Raw genomic sequence first — 23,215 nt, 5'->3', positions numbered from 1 at the left:
TTCTTCACCTGCTCCATCTTGCCCAAAATGGCCACGCCAGGAGCCCCTGGGGCCAGCCGATCAAAACCCACCAATTTTCGTGCTCCAGCTACAAGTTCCACTGCCTGTAAGTCTTCAGACTTTCTAAATATTCCTTTATATATAGTTCAGAGTTCTGGGACCATCCCCTGAAACTGCTTCATCCAGTATTCTATATTATTGCTGGTGGAGTTCTCCCTAATCCGCCATTAAGCTCCACCTCCACTATAAAGTTTTTCTAAAGTAAAATTTAGAAAAATAAAAAAATTAAATGAAAATTACCTATAGTCCCACTTCTCAAAAATATGCTCTTTGATGTTGTTAAGTGCCATCGAGTCAGTTCCGACCTATAGCGACCCTGAACAGTGTTTCCGAGGCTGTAAATCTTTACGGGAACAAAAATTCTCATCTTTCTCTCACGGAGCAGCTGGTAGTTTCGAACTGCTGACCTTGAGGTTCGCAGCCCAATTCATAACCACTATGCTACTAGAGCTCCTTATGTTTTTTGATTTGTTGTTGTAATGTGCTGTGGAGTTGGTTCCGACTCAGAGCGACCCTGTTCAGGGTTTCCGAGGCTATAAATCTTTACGGGAGCAGAAAGCCTCATCTTTCTCCCGCAGAACAGCTGGTAGTTTCGAACTGCTGACCTTGTGGCTCGCAGGCTGATTTGTAACCACTATGCTACCAGAGCTCCTTATGTTCTTTGATAGTAGAGGGTAAATTGTGACCTGTGAAACTTTAGCCTTCTCTGTTTACACCCTGGCTATGAAGAAGCACTATGACTCTAAGATTTCTGCAATTGTTGCCATGTAGAAGCAGCTCAACATGAACTGTTTGTACCGCACAATGAGGAAATGTGTCTGCAGAATGCTTATGAAACAGAAGAGGAAATGCTGAATATAAACAGGTCTTTCATTGTCAAGAAAGAGAAATTGGTTTCCAATTAGTGCTTTCAAGTTCAGGAATTCTGATAAAATTAGGAAGTTACAGAGTGTAGTAGAGAAAGATTAGGAAATGAAATTCTATACCCTCAGCATGAAGTCTATTTCAATGATGGGGTTATTGTTCTCAAGCTGTTAGGAAATGAAGGACTAGCACTGGACAAACCTAATTAGAAAGATGGCTTTCAAATCAAAAAAGATCTGGAATGTTTATCATCAAGGGAGGCAGGGGTTGAATCTGGTTGTCTATTTACTTATTTAATTATAGTTTTGGGAAAAGTTTGCAGAGCAAGTTAGTTTTCCACTCAACTATTTATACACATTTCATTTCTTGACATTGGTTCTAGTCCATTCAATGAAACAGTACTCTTATCACTTCCTCCTCATGTTCCCCATTTCCATTTGTCCTTCCTTCCTGCCTTCTGAGGTTTGTTTTTATACAAATGCTGGCCTTTTTGTTTGGTATGATTGTACTGAGGAGTGGCTTCTCTCTGTGCTATTGTTCACTTTACAGATTTGTTTATAGTTTTGCTGAAAGTTGATCCCTGAGGGTGGGTGTTCAGTCTCAGGCTTGAAGGATGTCTAAAGGCCATAATCTTGGGGATATGGTTGTAATTTAAATAATAGCAGAAAAAACTGCAAAGGCAACATAAGATAGATTTAAACCAGGTAGGAACACATTTTTTTTTTTTTTTTAATATCCAACTTAAAGGAAGACAGAAGAAAAATCAATGCATTCAAACTGTGGTGTTGGAGTCCTGATGTGGCCCTGTGGGTTAATGTGCTGGACTTCAAAGTTGGTTTGAACTGCAAGGTCAGAAATTTGAGCTCGCCTGTCACTCCTCAGAAGCCCTACACAGGGTTGCTATGTGTTGGAACTGACTCTATGACACTTCAACAACATCCCATGGACTGTCAAAAGAAGAAACGAATCTGTCTTAGAAGAAACACAGTCACTATGCTCCTTAGAAATAAGGATGACAAGACTACAACTCACTTACAGTTAGTATCATGTTTGGAAAAGTAGAGGCTCAATGAAAGAGAGGGAAATCCTCCATGAGAGGGATTAACACAATAGTCAATAATGGACTCAAACATACTAATTCATATAGATGCCAAAGGTCTGGACAGCCTTTCTTTCTATTATACGTGGGGTTACCATGAGTAGGAATCAATTTGATGATAACTAACAACAGAAATATCATAAGAAGACAATCTTAAGAATAGAAATAATAAGAAAAATGTCAAATTTATGATGGTGCAAAAATGGTGTGGAGGCTATATCTGACCTCCTCCAACTTCACAAGATGGGAAAAGGAGAACCACCATCATTAGCTCAAGGTTGAGTCCTATGAGGCAGAGGTCAGACATACCTCCACACTTTTTCACTGTATTCTGACACCAATCATCCCTCCGACAACTACTTCTCTATTGGGTTTGAAAATCCATTGCAATGGCCACACAGAATTTACAGACAATACACAGGATTATAGGGTTTATCAGGGAAGTGAGCAAGGTATAATTCAGTATCAGAAACCACTTAGGACAAAGCAGCTGTCCAGTCAGGTGTGTCTCTTCTTAGCTGTACAGAAAGCACACATCTTTCTCATCCTCAGCCTCTGGGCCATGCCACTCTTGGCCTCTGTCCTGCTCAGGCAAGTGTTACAAAGCACCTTTGTTGTTAAATGTCATAGAGTTGGTTCCAATTTATAGAGAAACTGTATAGGCTGTTCGAAGAGCAGCTGGTAGGTTTGAACTGCCAACCTTGTGGTTAGCAGTCCAGTGTTTAACCTACGGTATCACACCAGGACTCCACAAAGCACCTTTAGCCATGTAGATAAAGGCCCAAAGGGCACCCTGTTCTGCAAGTCAGCCTCAGGCCTGAAGGCATTCAGCCTCATTTGGTCCATGGACAGGGAAGCCTGCCATTTTGTCTCTGCATTTACTGCCTCTGCTGTCACCTCTTCACACAGAGATCTTGGGATCCAAAAGACATACCCCAACCACGCATCTTCATTCTTGATGGTCATGAAATGCCCCATTCTTGTTTCTGAAATGGCTCATTTTATATCCAATGAAATGGAAAAACCAACCAATCCTTGTATTAGAGCCCCATATACCCTATTTGCATGGTTCCACCCAATCATTTGGTGGGAGTTATGAAGACTATAGATAGAAGAGCCATATGGAGTAAGTTTACTGTACCACAGATGGTATGTATATATGATAGACTGCCAGAAGAATGAACAAATCTGTCTAAGATGAAATATTGCAAGGAAGGTGAGATTTCATTTTACTGGACCAGTTCCTGGAGAAGGACATCATGCTCGGTAAAGCAGAGGGTCAGAAAAAAAAATGCAGACTCTCAATGAGATGGCTAGACACATTGACTGCAACAATGGGCTCATACATAGCAATGATTGTGAGATGGTACAGGAGTAGATAACGTTTCATTCTGTTGTACATAAGGTTGCTATAAGTCGGAAACAACTCAATGGCACCTAATAACAACAATGATGTTAATAGTCCCTAACAAGGTGGAACTTGGGTACAGGCCCTTGCACTGGGAGATGATCATAGGAAGCAGAAGTGAGGAAGTGGGGTACCGGACAGGGAGGAGAGAAAAACTTTCGTGTGTGGGTTCTTGCTGTAGGCAACAGAGTCTTGTCTCACTGAGACTCTTGAAGAGTTGGCCAAGCTGGTGATGTTGTTGGAAGCTGTCCACTACAGCTGCAGATAGACTCAGGGAAGTCTGGAAGATAAAGGTGAGCCTTCAAAAATGATCTGCACAACCATATCTAAAGAAGCCTTCCCCTCATATTTCCTGTATCAGCACCTTGTTTGTTACTTGTCTTTTATAAACTCAAAAAGTCAAGCCCACTGCTACTGAGTCATTGCTTTAGGGTAGAGTGGAACTGTTCCATAAGCTTTCCAAGACTAAATCTTTACAGGAGGAGATAACCTCACAGAGTGATTGGTGGGTTTGAACCACCAACCTTGTGATTAGCAGTGCAATTCTTAATCCGCTACACCACCAGGGCTCCCCAAATTTGCTCTCCCTGAGAGCAAATACCAGATTTGCATTGGATACTAATTAATCACAAAGCCTGGCATGTGATGCCAGCAACTATTTGTGAAATTAATTTTCAGAGTAATTATTTCCATGTGTGTAGTGTTAATTCCATTTTACAATAAAGGCATTGAGGCTCAGAGTTTAAGCAACCTGTACAAGTAGTAAATTGCCTTTACAGTTGCTTTACTTTGATCTATGCCCAACATTTTCCTAAACCTCAAATTCATTAGCAACCGCAGCTAGCATTTCTGAGACCAGGCCCTGTGCAGGCAGGAGGAAACCAAAGAACTACATGACCTGTTTTATGCCTTTAAGAATTTAAGATGTAGATGGATAAATAGGACTTGACCATGGAAAGATGATCCTGATGCAAAACAGTATATGGCATATGCTTATGATATTGTCGAGAATGAAACTATTTGTCTCTCCTAGTCTGGAGCAAAGAAGAGAGAAGAAATCTAAGATGCATGGAAACAATTAGTCCAAAGTACTAATGGATCATGTGAACCTCACCTTCTATGACCCTGAGATCAGAAGAGCTGGGTGGTGTTTGACTACCAATGCTGACTGCTCTGAAAGGGATTACAGTATGAGGTCCTGGACAGAGTGGAAGAAAAATGTGGAACAAAGTAATAAAAAAAAAAAAAAAACCAGGCTTACTGGTCTGCTAGAGACTGATAGAACCCACAAGACTATGACATTTAGAAGTCCTTCAAGACTGAAACTGAACTCACCACTGTGGCTCAGCTTTCAACCAAACAATAGGCAGGCCTATAAGGTGAACAGTAACATCAAGGAGGTACTCATTCCATAGAGCAATCAACTATATGATATCAAAAGGGCAGGATTTGCCCAAGAATAAATCTCAGAAGGCAGAAAGGGATAGGAAAGAAAGATAAATGGGAATGGTAGACACAGGGAGGAAGTGGAAAGAGTACTGTTATATTTTGGAGCTTGCAATCAATGTCACAAAACAAAATGTACGTGATTTGTTAAATGGAAAACCAATTTATCGTGTAAACTTTCACCCAAATCACAATAAAAGTTTTTAAAAAATTATTGAACACCTATTATGCTGAAGGCAGTGTTAGAGCAGGACACTGTGACCATCAAGATCCTGACTGCCCTTGAGATGCTCCCAGTGGTGGATGTAGCTGACTGGATTTGGACTTGCCTTATGAGTTGCTTTGACTGGAAGAATGAGGGAAGAAGTGATATTAAATCAGTTCTGAGCCTAGAACTAAGAAGACCTCACAACTTCCTCCTTCTGCCACTTGGCACATGCCTGATACCATAGAAGGAAGGGTGGCTAAACAACCAAAGTGTAAGAGATAGCCTAGAGTGTTAGAGGGTCAGTCAATACCCACCATCAAAATTCTGTTTGAAAATAGGGATTTTCTTTTGTTACATTAATGAGGTCATACCAGAGTAGTGTGGGTCCTAAACCTAATCACTTATGAGTTATGAAAATAGCAGAATAGACCCAGACACATAGGAGAAAAACAGACACCAAGGATCACCGGGGGACACCAGGAGACTCATGGGACTACCAATAAAGAAGGACCTCCCCCTAGAGCCACACTCTGAACTTCTAGCCTCCTGAATTGGGGAAAATACATTTCTGTTCTTTAAAGTCACCAACCTGAGATATTTCTGTTATGGGAGCACTGGGTAACTAATACAGAAGAAATAGTCAATTTAGCTGAGAAAAGTGGGGAAGGCTTCAGGGAAGGAGGTGCTTCTGCTGGGCTTTGAAGGAACAGTGTGTAAGGTCAGGTTTCCCAGGAGCAGACCCTGAGACAAGGCTTTGAGTGCAGATAATTGTTTTGGGTAGTGATCACAGGAAACACTGCTAGGGGAAAGGAAAGGTGAGATAGGAAAAGGAGGATATCAGTAAAAGTGAATTGTTTAGCAATTTACTATTGTAGGCCACTAGAGCATAATCCTTCTGGGGGTCCTGGGAAATAGTGCAGAACATGTCTCTGAGCTATCATGAGCAAGGGTCAAGGAAGCAAGGGTATTTATGCATCAACTCTCATCATCACTGGATGAGAATCTCTGTGAGGGCATTAATTCTCTGGTACTTTTGGCCTACCATGTGTGTAGGCAGAGCAAATACCAGCAGCTTCAGAAAGCTCTCAGACAGAATTGCAGGTGCTGAGAGTTGAAAGGCTAGCAGTGAAGCGATGAGGGCCAAAAGGACGTATGGTGGGTATCTACAGTATCTGCTTCAAGGAGTGAGGGCTTACCAAAGGCTAGAGAAGATGTGCCAGGAAAAGACACAAAAGAACATGCAAGAAAGGTATTAGCACAGTCAGGCCTGGCATCAATCAAAGAGAGGTTTAAACCTTGAGTCTACCATCTCCCTAGCTGTGCCTCCTTGGGCAAATTAATACTCTAAGTCTTATCTATACAATGATATATATGTAATGCCCACTTCACAGGGCTGTCAAAGGATTAAATTAGGCAGTGTTTTAAAAGAGTATGGCACATGGCCAACCCTCAGCAATGATAAATGCTAGGGTAATTGTACAATGAGTGTTGTACTCATTTCTGAGAATGGATATTGATTATGCCCAAGCATAGAATACATGGAGAACAGGGGTCTAGTGGAGGTATAAGGCCAAAAAAGTGAGGAGCAGATTATGAGTTTCCTTTGTAGACTGTGTTTAAATTTTCGAACTTGAAAGAAAGAAATATGGAACTGTCATCCCAGGGGTTCTGAACTTGAGGCCCTTGGATTCCCAGGAATCTATGAATAAGGTTAAAATTCAGGAGATCTGTAAACTTGGATAAGATAAGAATCATCTGTTTTTCACTAACTTCTAACTGAAAGTGATTTTTTCCTCACTGATGAATTCGGACAATGAAACCCAGTGGTATTAGTAAGAATAATGACTTTTTCACTTAAAAGAAAAATCACACAGATAGGTCCAGATTGCAGGTATCTCAAAAATATGATTTACACTCCAGTGGTGGGGGTTGTTAGTTGCCATTGGGTTGAGCCCAAATTCATAAAATGTGTTAAAAAGTAAACTTGCTTCATAGGATTTGCTTAGGATTATGCACTGGACTGCAAGGTCAGTTTGAACCACAAGATTGGCGGTTCAAACTCAGCAGCCACTCCTCAGAAACCCTATATAGGTTGCCATGAGTCAGAACTGACTCGACGGCACTTAACAACAACCACCACCTTTAGGAAGGAGCCCTAGTGTGGCGATGTGGGATAAACACTGAACCTCAAGGTTGGTTATTTGAAATCACGAGCCGCTCCTCTGAAACTCTATGCAGGCTTGCTAAGAGTCAGAACCAACTCAAGGGCTCTTAACAACAACAACACCTTTATGGAAACCTTTATTCCCCCAAGTGGCAGGGTGATTTTTGAACCAACGTTAGGATTAGCAGATGGTTGCAAACTTGCATCACCTAAAACAAAAAACAAAACAAAACACACTGCCCATCGAGTTGATTCCAACTCATAATGACCCTATGTAGAGCATCTGAGGGTATAAATCTTTATAGTTGCAGAAAGTCTTTGCTTTCTCCTATGGAGCTGCTGGTAGATTTGAACCTTGTGGTTAACAGCTAAACACATGATCCACCATGCCACCTTTCCTACTTATATTCCTATTGTTGTTAATTGCTGTTGAGTTGATTCCAACTCAAAGTGACCCTGTATAGGGTATCCCAGGATTCATTGATGAATTTGAACCGCTGAGCTTTTGGTTAGCAGTCCAGTGCTTATCCTACAATGCCATACTTTTACTTATAGTTACTTCAAAATCATGACTCAGTTAGATTATGCTAATGAGTTAATAAAAATATCAAATATTTGTGGTTTAAAAAAATATTTTGACAACTGCATTTCAAATATCATTTGTTTCCTTTTTTCATCCTATGTATTTTATTTTATGAATTGAAAAACATTATCCTAAGAAGGAAGCCTAGGAACTTCACCAGACCAGCAAAGAGTTAATGTAAGGAAAAGAATAACAAGTATAATTGGATCTCCTGTCGATACTGTTACAGTTGCCTTGTGGAATATGTGTAGGTACAATCTGACTTACAGTAGATATACATTTATGTAATAATAAGTTTCTATAACTAAGGTTTCTGAACAGAGGAACCACATGACCAGATTTGCACAGTGGGCTGATAAATGTATACACCAGGGGCCTTTAGTCCCTCTCCCACCTCACACCCTGGCACTGTGCCTCAGGGTGCAAGAGCCAGGCTTCCTTGGGCACAGATATCTGTATCTTTGTGGGAGAGCATGTGTGGGTGGCAACAGTGCCCAGGTGTTCCTGATAGAGCTGTCTCCACCAGGCCTTCTCTTTTCCTTCTTGTTGAGAATTGCCAAAGCAAAATGCAGATACAACCTGGAGGGCATTATACTGAGTGAAGTTAGTCAATCACAAAAGGACAAATATTTCATGAGGCCATTGTTGTAAAAAGTTAAGAAAAGGTTTTCTTGCACAATGAAACATCCCATGATGGTTACTGGGGGAAGGGGAGGGGAAGAGGGGCAAAAAAAAGGTGAATAGAGCACCAACTCCATGGCACATTACCTACCTACCTACCTACCTACCTACCTACCTACCTACCTACCTACCTACCATGCAGCTCTCGTAGCATAGTGGTTATGAACTGAGCTGATAACCTCAAGGCCAGCAATTTGAATGTACCAGCTGCTCATGGGGAAAATAAACCCTATACAGGCTCTCGCTGTGAGTCAGAATGGACTCCACGGCACATAACCAACAAAAGGTAAATACTATTAACTGATGGTACATGGAGTGGGCTGTAATTGTAATAACATGATTGTTAAATGTGGGACTGATGATCTGTTCTTTAAATCTTCACTCAATTCACAATAAAAAGTTAAAAAAATAATGTGGATACACAGTGCTCTTGGTCTCAGAGCTCAGAAGTAGTCACTGAGGGATCTTCTTGAGACACAAAATTTGAGCAGACCTTACTTAAACCAGTGATTATGCTTATGATGAACCCATTGGCATGAATATATATTACAATTAAAATTTAAAAGAGCAACGTCACAACCAAGCTTATGAGGCAGATACTGCATAGCCATTCTGGGACCTAAAGACTACATTTCCCAGCTTCTCATGCAATTAGGCAGGGTTGTGGGACTGCACAGACGTGAAGAGGGCCACTTTTAGGCTAGGCATTTGCAAACCTCACACAAATTCCCATCCTTTATGCTCTTACTCCTTCTGCTGAAGTTAATGAAGGTTTACAGAGCAGTTGTACATTCAACAAATTATATATTTTGTTTTAGTTTGATGATTACAGTCACCTCAATATAAAATCACTTATCCCACTTCCTCCCTATGATTCTTATTTCTATTCCTCCTTATTTCCCAACACTTCTGAATTTTGTCCTTAGGGAAATGCTGTCTTTTGATCACAAATGGTGTGCACACCTCACTAGTGCTGTTGTTCTCCCTGTATACTTATCTATCGCTTGGCTAAAAATTGAGCCAGTTCCACACTTGAAGGGTGACCAAGGACCATGATCTCAGGTTGCACCAGCCCTTTTCTAACAAGCAAGCCAAGTCATTTTAGAATTTTAGAGTTTTGATCCAAATTTTCTCCCACTCCCACCAGGACCTTCTAATGTGATCTCTTTGGTCTGCTATACATTGATAGACTCAATGTAATCCGAAGGGGCCTTATAAATGGAAGGGTCAAGGGGCCATATCCCAGGTGTTGTTAAGTGACTTCGAGTTAGTTCTGACCCATAGGACTCTGTGTAGGGTTTCTGAGGAATAGCTGGTGAGCTTGAACCACCAGCCTTGCACTTCAAACTAACTTTGTAGTTCAGTGCACTAACTCACAGTGCCACCACAGGTAAAGATGACTTATCTTCCCCATTATCATTCCCACCTGGAAAAGGTTTGGGCCTGCCTAAGTTACGAGCTCATTTTTGAATGAATCACTGTGGACAGGGTGGTGAAATACCGGGCCATGTTCCCACTCCTGGGGTGAGGGAATGGCCCAATCAGCATCATCAAATCACATGGGGTCTATTAATTTACCATCACTGTTGTAAGGAGCATAGTGGTTATGAATTAGGCTGCTAACCTCAAGTCCAGCAGTTCGAAACTACCAGCTGTTCTGCAGGAGAAAGATGAGGCGTTCTGCTCCTGTCAAGATTTACAGCCTCGGAAACCCTGTACAAGGTCACTGTGAGTCGGAACAAACTCCACAGCATACTACCACCACCATCACTACTGTAACAATTTACCACAAACTTAATGACTTGAGAAATTTTTTTTTATTATTATCTTACAGTCCTACAACCAAAAGTAGGAAATGGACTAAAATCAAGATGTCAGCTGACCTGAGTTTCTGAAGCCTCTTTGTGGAGAATCCATTTTCTTGCCTTTTACACCTTCTAAAGAACACTTGTATATCTTGACTTGTGCCCCGCCCCCCCTTCCTCCATCTTCAAGGTTGTCATTTTCATCTTGCCATCTTCCTAGTTCTTGATCTTCTGCCTCCCTCTTCCACTTATGAGCCCCCTCAGATAATCCAGAATCATTTTATCTCAAGGTCTGTTGATTAGCCACCTTAATTCCTTTGACAACTTCACTTTCCCTTTGCCATGTAATCTAACATATTCACAGGTTCCAGGGATTGGAAAGAGGCCATCTTTGAGGCCTGCTACATAGAAGAAGCATAATTTCAATGACATGGGAGAAAGGTGGCTCTCTAAAGGAAAGCTGAGCAGACAAAAGCTATGCCCTCTATCATAACCTAAGATTTAAGGTCATGTGTATACCCATCTCAGTGCCTTCATCGATATTTTTTGTTAACCATTTGTAACAGACCTTTGTTATGTACCATGCCACATCCCTCAATCCACCTGATTTCAGTGTACCTTTGGCAGACAACTCTGTGCAATTGACTGGCATCACACATCGAGCACACATGGAAACATCTTTCTACTTGGATTTCTCTAAGACTGTGGAAGGCTGCTTAGCCATCACAGGTACAACTTGAAAGTGAAGGAGAGTTATCATCCCCAGGAGCAACCCTTAACTAATAGGGGATGAGACCAGTAGCTAAATTCCACATCCTCGGATGGAAGTATTCTAATGTGCTTTCTCCATGGTCCCTCAGAAGATCCTCCATGGTTCTTCAGTTGTTCACAATGGTAACCAACTCATTAACACACCTGTCTCACATTCCCCACTCCTTGACTTCTGCTTCCTAGGATCAGCTACCAAATAAACTACGTGCACCCTTGTCTTTCTCTCAGGCTTTGCTTTTGTGGAAGCCTAACTCCAACAACACATATTACTGATGTTTTGTGCAGTTAAGGATGTAGCTTTCTGCAGGATGGAGTCCTGCCAGGACAAACCAGTACAGCTTGTTTACAGCCTCTGATCCAATGGGTTGGCCCACATTTGATTGGTTGGCGCACCTGCTACATAAGTCATCTCCCTTTCCAGCTAATAAAGGTCTATCCGCATGATAACATATAACTGACCTTCTCTGACATTTCCTTCTTGGCTGGTCATGAGGTTGTAGCTCAAGACACGTGGGTAGAAATATAAATATCTTAATCCATGTGCTGAAAGATCTGTGTACCTAAAATGGGGAGAAAAGGTTGTCTGAGGTCATATTAGTTTTTTTCCTTGAGGTTTATCTTTATTTTTCTTTCAGTTCAGTCTCAGTTCAGGGTTGTGCCTAAGTGCTTCTATATCAGGAATACCATTCATAGGCTTACAGAATGCTTTATCTACCATCATTGTAGCCAACATAGCATTACCTTGGATCAAGAGACTCGCTTCATAGCAAATAAAGTGTGGCAATGGGCTCATTCTCATGGAATTCACTGGTCTTACTATGTTCCCCATCACCCTGAAAGAGTTGGCTTAAAAGAACTATGGAATGGCTTTCTAAAGGCACAATTATGACATCAGCTAGGTGGAAATACCTTGCAAGTTTGGGGCAGTGCTCTCCAAGAGGTTGTATATATTCCTAGCCAGCATTCAATATATGGTACTTTTTCTCACAAATCCAGGATTCATAAGTTCAGAACCAAGGGGTGGAAATCCTGGTGTGGCACTGTGGGCTAATGCGTCAGACTGCAAAGTCATTTGAACTGCAAGGTCAGTGGTTTAAGCTCACCAGTTGCTCTTTGGAAACCCTATTCAGGGTCGCTATGGGTTGGATTTGACTCGACAGCACTTAACAACAACTCTTACCCCTAGAGGCCAACTCAGAAAAATTTTCTTCCTGTCCCCCTGACCCTATGCTCCTGAGGTCTAGAGGTTTCCATTTCAAAAGGAGAACTTCTCCCACAAAATTGATTCTATTGAACTGGAAGTTTAGAATGTCACCTGGCCATTTTGGGCACCTCATGCTTCTGGAGCAAAGAGTAGAGTTACCATACTGACTTGTGTGATTGAGTCTGATTACCAATAGGAATAGGAAGTAGGATTGAAGTTGCATAATGAAGGTAAAGAAGAGGATGTCTGGAATGCAGGAAGTCCCTTAAGACATCTCTTAGTACCATCATACACTGTGATTAAAGTAAATGGAAAATGACAGCAACCCAGTTCTGACATGATGACTAATAGCCCAGACCTTTCAGGAGTGAAGACTTAGGTCACTCCACCAAGCAAAGAGTCATGACTAGCTGAGATGCTGGCTAAAGACAACAAAAAGAAGGTAGTTCTAAACACCAGTTAAAACCATGTGACTAGTTGCAGAAATGATAACTGTAATTGTCATTCTCTGACCTCTGGTTTTTCAGATGTGATCCAGCAGCCTGCCATCTGACCTGTAGATGTTGGAATTCATCTGCTTCTGCAGCTCTGTGAGCCAGCACCCTGCTGAGCTTGAGTTCATCAATCCTTCCAAATGCATGAGTTAGGAGAGAACTCCAGTCTGATTCCTGGCCCACAGATCAGGAATATTCCAGCCTCCACAACTCTGGAAGATGAGGCTTTCTGCTCCCATGAAGATGTAAAGCCTCAGAAACCCTATACAGGGTTGCTATGAGCCAGAACCAACTCAACAGCACACAACAACAACTGTCTGAGCCATTTCCTTGAAATAATGCTGTTATTTTGTCTGTGGTGTGGTCCTGTGCTGTAGTGGTGACTTGTGTGTTACTGAAATGCTGGAAGGTATGCTGTTAGTATTTAAATACCATCAGAGTCACCCTTGGTGGACAGGTTTCAGCAGCGCTTCCAGACTAAAACAGACTAGAAAGAAGGAGAGGTGGACTACTTCTGAATGATTAGCCATGGAAAACCTTATGACTAGCAGTGTAACATTGTCAGATACATTACCAGAAGATGAAAACATTGTAAGTATCAGCAGAACATTGTTAGATATAGTGCCAGAAGATGAGGCCCTCCATTTGGTAAGCCCTCAAAATACAATTGAGGAATAAACGACTCCTCACAGTAACATTGGCCATAATGACATGAATGGAGAAAAGTATCAGGGATCTTCATTTGCTGATGGAGCACAATTAAAAATGAGAGGACACAGCTGCAAACATCCATTAATATTTGGAACATGGAATGTACTAAGTATGAACTGAGGATGATTAGAAGTTAAGTTGTCAAAAATGAAATGGAACACATAAAGATAAAAATTCTAGGCATTATTGACCTAAAACAAACTAGTATTAGTCATTCTGAATCAATCATATGGTTTTCCGTGCCAGGAACAACAAATGGAAGAGGAATGGCATTGAATTCATTCTCAAAATGAACATTTCAGTATCTATCTAGAAGTACAATATTATCTGTGATAGGATAATATCCATATACCTACAAGCAAGACCAACTGATACCACTATCATTCAAGCAAGACCAACAGATATCACTAACATTCAAATTGACGTATCTACCACTAAAACCAGTGCTGATGAAATAGAAGAATTCTATCAACTTTTTCAGTCTCAAATTGATCAAACATGCAATCAAGACCCATTGAAAATTACTGGTGATTGGGATGCAAGGTTGGAAACAAAGAGGATCAGTAGTTGAAAATATGGCCTTGGTGATGGGACTGATTCCAGAGATTGCATGATAGAGTTTTTTGTTTTGTTTTGTTTTTTGTTTTTAAATTTATTAAATGTTTTTATTTTGGATTGAGTGAAAGTTTACAGGGCACATCATCAGCTTCACATTCAACCATTCATATAGCTTGTTTCATTACATTTATTATTATCCCCTCCATATATCATCAGTTAACAGTGTTTCTCTCTATCCTCTTTAGCTTTTTTTTTTTTTTTTTTTTTTTTTTGGGGGGGGGGGGTTGCATGATAGAGTTTTGAAAGACCAAAATGGTTGATTCATTTCAAAACAACATAAAATGTATCTATACACATGGACCTCACCAGATGGAATACACAGGAATCAAAATGACTGAATCTATGCAAAGAAACAACGGAAAGTTGCAAATCAAAAGCCAAAACAAGGCCAGGAGCAGCCTGGGGAACTGATCATCAATTGTTCATATGAAAGTTCATAGCCACATGAACCCTGATTCTTGGAATCAGATGTGGCCTGCTCTAGACCTTCAGAGCTCATAATGGCCAGTTCTGGATTAATGGGAACTCTCACCCTCAGCTTCCTTCTGGGATGGAAATACCCTGATCCTCCAGCTTCTTTGGGGTCTGCACAAACTACTTCCAGATTGGGTACACAGCACAGACAACACCTAGACTTATAGGAACTCTATTTGGGCTGGGAGTGTCATTGTCTCATCCCTTGCCCAACCAGCATGTGAGTTCCTTGGCTGGCAGGAGACCTGGATCAGGTACCTGCCCTGGGTTTTAAATTTCAATGCTTTTGTTTGTTTATTCTTTCTTCTCCTTCTTCCTATCTTTACTTTCCCTTGCTTTTTATCCTTCCTAGCTGTTTTCATTTTTCTTCCCCACACCCTACTGCTTCTTCTCCACCACAAAGATATCTTTGGTCTCTTTCTCTATTATTCATCCCTCTCCAAAATTGCTTAATTATGTTTAGTTCTTTTTCTTTTTTATCAAGAAGACTTCTATCATCTCTCTGCGATGGCAGTATGCAGTCATTATCTTCTGAGATCTTACCCCCACCCCTCCCCAGGCACTAGCAGAGATCTTGAAGCAGTGTACAGAACTTTCAGTACCCTCTGCAGACCCCTATCCAGTCTTGGGGGGGCATTGTTATCCTAGGGTGGGTTCCCTAGAAAGCAGACTCTGAGATCAAGATTTGCAAGCAGGAAGCTTATTAAGGAGTATTTGGGGGCACACCTTATTTTTTAATTAAGTTTCATTTTAAATCTATTTTTTTAAAAAGAATATACATATGTAACAAAACATTGGTCATTTCAAATTTTTCACACACACAGATTAGTTATACTAATTACATTCATTATGTTGCTCAACCCTCATCATTGTTGATAAATGCCATCTAGTTGGTTCCAACTCAGTGCGACCCTGTATAGGGTTTCTGAGGCATGAATGGTGGATCTGAATCACCAACCATGTGCCTAGCAGTTCAGTATTTATCCTAAAGTGCCACACCAGGACTCCACTCTCATCATTGCACAATACTTTTGAGACGGTAAAGGAGACAGAGTTAGAGGAAGGTGGAGAAATTGGGTGTGATGTCAAAATTGAGCCCTCAACTGATCTCCCATGAGCACTGGAGCTTTGATGGTCCTTCAGAGTTGCCTAAATTGACATGTGGGTCTAGGCCTTTATCCTTGTGCACCAACCAGTCACTGAGTGCAGGTTATCCCCAAGAAAAGTAAGTAACTTTGATCAAGACAGCCACCAGTGGCTCATTGGTTGGCTGCTAGCAGTGTGAGTATCTTGGTCCTCAAGACAGAATCTTGATAGTACCCCAAAGCATCCATCACAACCACTCTCTCCTGGGGTGCACCGCCTCCATCTTCATGACCAAAGCCTTTCCTAAAGATAGGAAGAGCTGTTTCACCCTTACAAATGCTGGAGGATGGCCGTTATGTAGTGGGTGTTTAGATGCATACCTCCATTTATTGCATTTCACTCATTGTGCTTCTAAGAGAATGTGGGGGTTTTGCTTTGTTTTGTCTTATTTTAGAAATTGATGGTTTGTGGTAACATTTTTGTAATTTTCACAATCTTTCACATGGTATTTAAAACCTTTTTCATAACACTATTCTACACTTAATAGACTACAGTGTAGTGTAAATGTAACTTTATATGCATGGGGAACCAAACTTTCTTGTGACTCACTTCTTTGTGATAATTACATTATTGCAGTGGTCTGAAACTGAACCTGCAATGTCTCCAAAGTGTGCCTGTACAGTAGAACAAAACACTGCCAGGTCCTGTGCCATCCTTATAAATGCTGAATCTTCACAATTGGGGCTGCCTACACAAGAAGGTGTGGCGCTGTGGGTTAATGCGCCAGACTTCAAGGCCATTTGAACTGCAAGGTCGGTGGTTCAAGTTCACCAGCTGCTCCTTGGAAACCCTATACAGGGTTGCTATGGGTTGGAACTGACTCAATGGCACTTAACAACAACAACAATACAGGAAAATTACCTGAAAAATAGCAATAATTTGCATTTCAGTAAGATACTTTGTCATAACCAGACCAACTTTCAAAAAAAAATATTAATGTCTGTGATACAGGGATCTAGGCATAGTTTGAAGAGGGGAAATAATACTAAAATGCTTGACTTTCCTTTGAATATTAGTTTTCCTTGCTTATTGTTGTTGTTGTCAGGTGCCATCGAGTCGGAACCGACTCATAGTGACCCCATGCACAGCAGAACAAAACAATGTCCGATCCTGGGCCAACCCCACCACCGCTGCCATTGACACCATCGATGATGCCACCTAGCTGATCCATCTCATTGGGGGTCTTCCTCTTTTTCTCTGACCCTCCATCTTACCCAGCATGACATCCTTCTCCAGCGACTGTTCTCTCCTGACAATATGTCCAAAGTATGAGAGACAAAGCTTAGCCATCCTGGCCTCCAAGGAGCACTCTGGCTGCACTTCTTCCAAAATAGATCTATCGGTTCTTTTGGCAGTCCATGGCACTTTCAGTATTCTCCTCCAACACCACAACTCAAAGGCATCAGTTCTTCTACGGCTTCCTTATTCACTGTCCAGCTTTCGCATCCATATGAGGTTATTGAAAATACCATGGCTTGGGTCAGGTGCACCTTAGTCCTCAAGCTGACATCTCTGCTCCTCAACACTTTAAAAAGTTCCTGTGCAGCAGATTTGCCCAATGCAACACGTTGTCTGATCTCTTGACTGCTACTTTCATGAGTGTTGATAGTTGATCCAAGAAGAATGAAGTCCTTGACAACTTCAATCTTTTATCCCTTGCCTACTATTGTAAAATAGACACTTGAGTGGCATAAAAAGGAATGTTGGGAAACATGATTACAGAAAACTTGCAAACCTGTCTTCAGCCCATAACTGATTGGGATACCTAAAAGGGGTTCTAGAACTTGCCCAGAGAAATAGGCCTCTTGCAAAGCCTTTGCAGAGTATAGGACCTTAAGGTGGAATCCTGAGTCCCATCCAGAACCTTATGAGGTGGGATGTTCCCACTAGCAAGGACATGTAGACCAGCCTGGAATAGCTAGAGCAACAGAAGATACATCTTCAAAGAAAGATCATCAAGAAAAACCCAAAACAAAAATGTCAGCATGACTGGTTACTACAAGAATAAGCAAGCTGTTCACCGGGAAGCCATCAAGGCAAACAATCAAGTTCCTTCAGGGCAAATTCCCCTCTAAGACTGAAACTCAAAGGGAACACAGGAACAGGCATGTAAGCTTGTTGGCAACCACATTGGTCTACTGGTGAGTGGAAGAGGGGGAAAGGCAACAATGAAGAAATGGGCTGAGTTCAACCACAGTCCATTGACTCCTGTTGAGGAGATGAGAGAGAGAAGAGGAAGTGCTGGTTGGTCCAAAGAGTGGTGAGATCTGAGGACACCTGAGCCTGTGGACAAGGACATAGCCACAGAGGGCTAGAGCTGAGAGTGAAGCATCCAACTGATATGAAGTGAGGAGATATGCACAAGAACACCCAAACTTGCAGACAGTACCCATTTGACCATCAAGGGATGGCTTGATAATCAGAACTTGACTAGAGGAAGATTACAAAAGAAAAACAATATATATATATATTTTTTTTTTTATATAAAGGAAGCAAGGGTAAATTGCTACAATTTGATGAACCTGACCTATACTCAGAGAGGTAGTAACTCTAAATACCTACAGAGAGGGAAGGAGTCTTCACATCAAGTATCGATACTATCCCCTCTGTACACAGAGTAGATAGGATGGGCAACTTAGACATTGGCTACCTAAAATGAGGGGGCAATAAAGGCATGAAGTGACTGGATTACAAGTTTCAAGAGGGAGTTTAGTTTAAGAGTTGTGGGGGCAGGGGAGGAAGTGTCCCCACTGAATAGTTTTTATCTTGTCTAGATGGGTCTGGTGAAAAGAGATGGGGATAAGATTCGTATGATTCAATAGTGAATAATTGTTATTATGAGTAATTGTGACTGTCACAATTGTAAAGGTAGAAGTTTTATAAGAAAAACAGGGGAGTGGTTAATTTTACAGTCAGAAACAGAAGACCCTAGGACCATCATGGGAGAAGAGTACAAGCAGAATGGGGGACCTTATTTAGAGAAGCAGCGATGCCAGAGACGGAGTCAGAGATGGGGACATGGAGACGGGGAGCGGTTGAGGACTATAGATTCATGGGAAAAAAGAGACTAAGAGCTGGTGGCCAGGAGGCAGACTTGCAGAATGTGCCCTTTGGAGGTGTAAATTATTATACATGCCTGAGTGTCTTGGGTTTTTTTTTTTTTTCTTTAAAAAACTAATGTGAATAGAGAGAAATACTGTTAATCAATTGTACATGGATGGGATTATAATCATTGTAATGAAACAAGGTGTATGATTTGTTGAATGTAAAACTGATGATCTGCCCTGTAAACTCACTCAATCCACAATAAAAACCTGAAAAGAAAAAAAAAAGAATACTAATGGATGTTCTTTGGACTGAGAACCAACAAGAGCAGAGAAAAACCTCAGATTAACCTACATGACAACAGCAACTAGAACTCAATCCAGATAGAGAATAAAAGCCAACCTGCGAGACTGAAACAGAACCAAAGTTATCAACTTAGAATGAAGCCAACTACAAAACAAAGAGGGAGTAGTATGGAAATAGAACTTCCAAATGGTGAGGAAGTAGATTTCAAGATAAAACTGACTGCTTTAAATGGGAGGCAGGGGGATAATGAATTATAGCATAACTTCAAAGTAAATTAATACACCTTCACATCAAAATACAAAAGAAGAAAATCTGTCTGAAAGACTTAGTAAACATTAACACAACAGAAATGAAAATGAAAAAACAGCCACAAACAAAATGAACTCAGTGCAGAAAATTATATGGAAAAAGAAACTAGCATCAAACACACAGAGACACACAAAACACAGAAAAATGACAGCAATAAATTCATACCTATCAAAATTATATTGAATATTAATGAATTAAATGTACCCCTCAAGAGACAGAGAGTAGCAGAAAGGCCCTTCAATATGCTGTCTACAAGAGACAAACCTTACACACAAACTACTAAATCAAAGGATGGAAAAAAAAAAAAAATTAAGCCAATGACTATCAAAACCATGCAGGAGTGGCAATGGTAATCTCTGATAAAATAGACTTTAAGGCAAAAACCAGCTGAAGAACAAACAAGGTCATCAGCTCATGATTAAAGGCTCATAACCACAATAAATAACTATGCTCCAAATGAAAGTGTCTAAAAATGCATGAATCAAACACTAATACACAATTCTACAATAACAGTAGGACATTTTAATACCATTTTCGATGAGAAGCAGAGCAATTAGAAAGAAACTCAACAAAGACACAAGAACTAAACAACACAATCAACCAACTTGTCTTCATAGGCATGGTCAGAGCACCTAACCCAACAACAGAGCACTATATAGTCTTTCCTAGTGCATATGGGACATTCTCCAGAATAGACCGTATGTTAGGCCACAAAGCAAACCTCAGTAAATTTTAAAACACCAAAATACTGCAAAACATCTTCTCAGATGACAACACTATAAAATTAGAAATCAACAAAAGGAAGGTCGGAGGAAAAAAATCAAATACATGGAAATTGAATAATACCCTGCTGAAAATGTACTGGGTAATAGAACAAACAAAAAATGAAGAAGAAGAAAAAAAAAATCCTTGAATCAAATGAGAACAAAAAAAACCATACCAAAACCTTTGGGACAAAGCAAAAACAGTGTTTAGCTTAGAGGGCAATTTAAAGCAAAATATGCATGCATCCAAAATGAAGAACCAAAATCAATACCTTAACCCAACATCTCCGAAAATTAGAAAGAGAGCAGCAAAGTAAGCATAATGTCACCAGAAGAAAAGAAACAAGAAAGATTAAAGCAGAAATAAATGAAATAGAAAATGGAAAAACAATAGAATCAAGACACAACATTGGTTTTTGAAAGGTTTAACAAAATCAACAATCCATTGACAAATATGACAAAAGAAAAGAAGAGACGAATAAAAAATAAGAAATTATATGAGTGATGTCACAACAGAACCAAAGGAATAAAAAGGGTAACAAAAGAATACTCTGAAAAATTATACTCCAACAAATTTGAAAACCTAGAAGAAATGGACAAATTTCTAGAAACACATGACCTACTTAAACTAACACAGACTTAATTAGAAAACTTGAACAGTCTTATAACAAGAGAAATAACTGATCAGATTATTAAAAAATTACAAATTAAAAGAATTCTACCAAATATTCAGAGAAGAGCTGACACCAATTCCATTCAAACGATTCAGAATATAGAAAAGGATGGAAAACTCCTGATTCATTTTATGAAGCAAACAACCCTGAAACCCAAACCACACAAAGACTTCATTAAAAAATAAAAGTATATGCCAATATCCTTCATGAGCATAGATGAAAAAATTTTCAACAAAATGCTAACCAATAGAATTCAACAACATATTTAAAAAATAAATAAATACATCATGACCAAATTGGATTCATACCAGGTATGCAGGGATGGTTCAATATTAGAAAAACAATCAACATAACCCACCACATAAGTAAAACAAAGGAAGTAATTACATGATCATATCAATCATTTCAGAAAGGGTATTTGACAAAATTCAGCAACCATGGAAAAAAACCACACACACTCAACAAAGTAGGAATAGAGAGGAATTTCCTCAACTTAATTAAGACCATATGTATAAACCTTGGAGTCCTGGCATGGTTCTGTAGGATAAGCACTGGACCGCAAGGTCGGTTTGAGCCACAGTAGAAAGAATGGCAATTTTGGGAAGTCAAGGTGTTGGCAGGGCCTTGCTCCCTCTGAAGCATCCAGTGGAGAAGGATCTTTCTTAGCAGCCTTCAATTTCTGATAGCTCCAGGCATTCCTTGACTTGTATAAAGAAAGGAGTTTTCTAAAGGTCCTATGTAAATAAAAATGCCTCAGGAAGGATGAATGCATCAATGTACAAGTTTCCTTTCTTCTGAGCAGGAGAGCAGACTGTGGAGGGAGGACATGAGGAGAGATGGGGTATGGAGGGAAAAAGATGACTTGGACAGTGGACCGTCTGCTTTTCAACTTGCTTCTTAATGAGCCATAGCATCTTAATGATGCTTAATGAGCTATAGCGCCTGTTAGGCGTTGATTTGCATTTCCCATAAAGATATGTTTAGGTCCTAATCCCTGGTACCTGTGAATGTGATCTTATTTGGAAGTATGAGTATTTCTTTGGTTATGTAGCTGGTCAACTAGAGTAGGGTAGGCACTGACCCAATATAACTGGTGTTCCTGTAAGAGGAGAAAAACAGAGAGCCAATACACAGAGGGAAGGTGACCAGGTGAAGACAGAGGCAGAGATTGGAGCTACAGCTACAAGTCAAGGAATGCCTGGAGCTATCAGAAACTGAAGGCTGCTAAGAAGGATCCTCCTCAGCTCAATGCTTCAGAGAGAGCAAGGCCCTGCCAACACCTTGACTTTGAACTTCCAGCCTCCAGAACTGCGAGAGAATAAATTTCTATTGTTTTGAGTAGGACTTTGAATCAGTTCTTTCCAGTTTAGTCTTGCCTGACGAAGTGAAACCAAAACAAGCCCAAGTTTGTAAAATGTTGGTGAACCCGAATGGGAGCCAGAAGAGAAAAAAAATACCAGCTAGAAATGATATCTCTCTTTTAGAAAATGAGGGCAGTGTGTGCAATGCATAGCAACCAAATCTCTTGACAGGCATTTAGAAACAGCGGTGCCCCTCTCATAGATGAAGGCCAACCACTCCGCTTTGAATGTATATCTCTCACTATAGTCCAGGCACTAATCCAGTCTCCCAAATCAAGCTCCAACCCATAATTTTTCCTATTCTAGATCTCATTCCTTTTCACCCAAATTTTAAACATTCCTGTCTGTTTTGATTTCACGTCCTCATCCATGACTGAAGCAGTTTGAGCTGGTTCAAAGCACTCCATTTTGTATATGCAGTCATTGGAAACTCACATAGCATGAGTTGTTGGGTGTTCCCAATCTTTTGAATGCCCTTGCACCCTGATATACCCGCCATTGGTTAAGGGCTCTATGTTGAGGGAGGTGACTCAATTTGGCAGCAAGAACCCTGACAGGGGATTGGGGGAGGAGATTTAGGCCAAGATACCTGATCTCTTTGCACTTCCCTTTACTCGCCTGAAGGCAAAGAGATCAGGTATTTTGGCCTAAATCTCAAGATTTTCGAGGTGTTGGGAGAATAAGTTGTTGAGAGAACTGAGTGAATGGAAAGTTCTTTGAAGGAGATCAGGGAAGAGGATGAAAGAGATTGGACATTTCTTCTTGGGTGGGCTCTTTAAGACAAAAAAGGCCATATAAAACACCTCAATAAGGAAGTTGATGTGTGAATTTTTTGAGGGATTCTGTTCTGAACTCTGGCCAGTAGGTCAAACTATGTATCTTTTCAAAATAGTTGTAATAGTTGCTAACACTTATGTGTCAGGAATTTATTTTGGCTCCTTTACAGAAATGGATTCATTTATCTTTGCAGTTCCATAATGCAAAAATGGAGGCAGCAAGTGATCAAGTCACTGGTCACAG

The sequence above is a fragment of the Chrysochloris asiatica genome, unplaced genomic scaffold (assembly GCF_000296735.1).
Source record: "Chrysochloris asiatica unplaced genomic scaffold, ChrAsi1.0 scaffold00141, whole genome shotgun sequence".
NCBI lineage: Eukaryota > Metazoa > Chordata > Mammalia > Afrosoricida > Chrysochloridae > Chrysochloris > Chrysochloris asiatica.
This window is presented reverse-complemented; position numbering follows the sequence as displayed.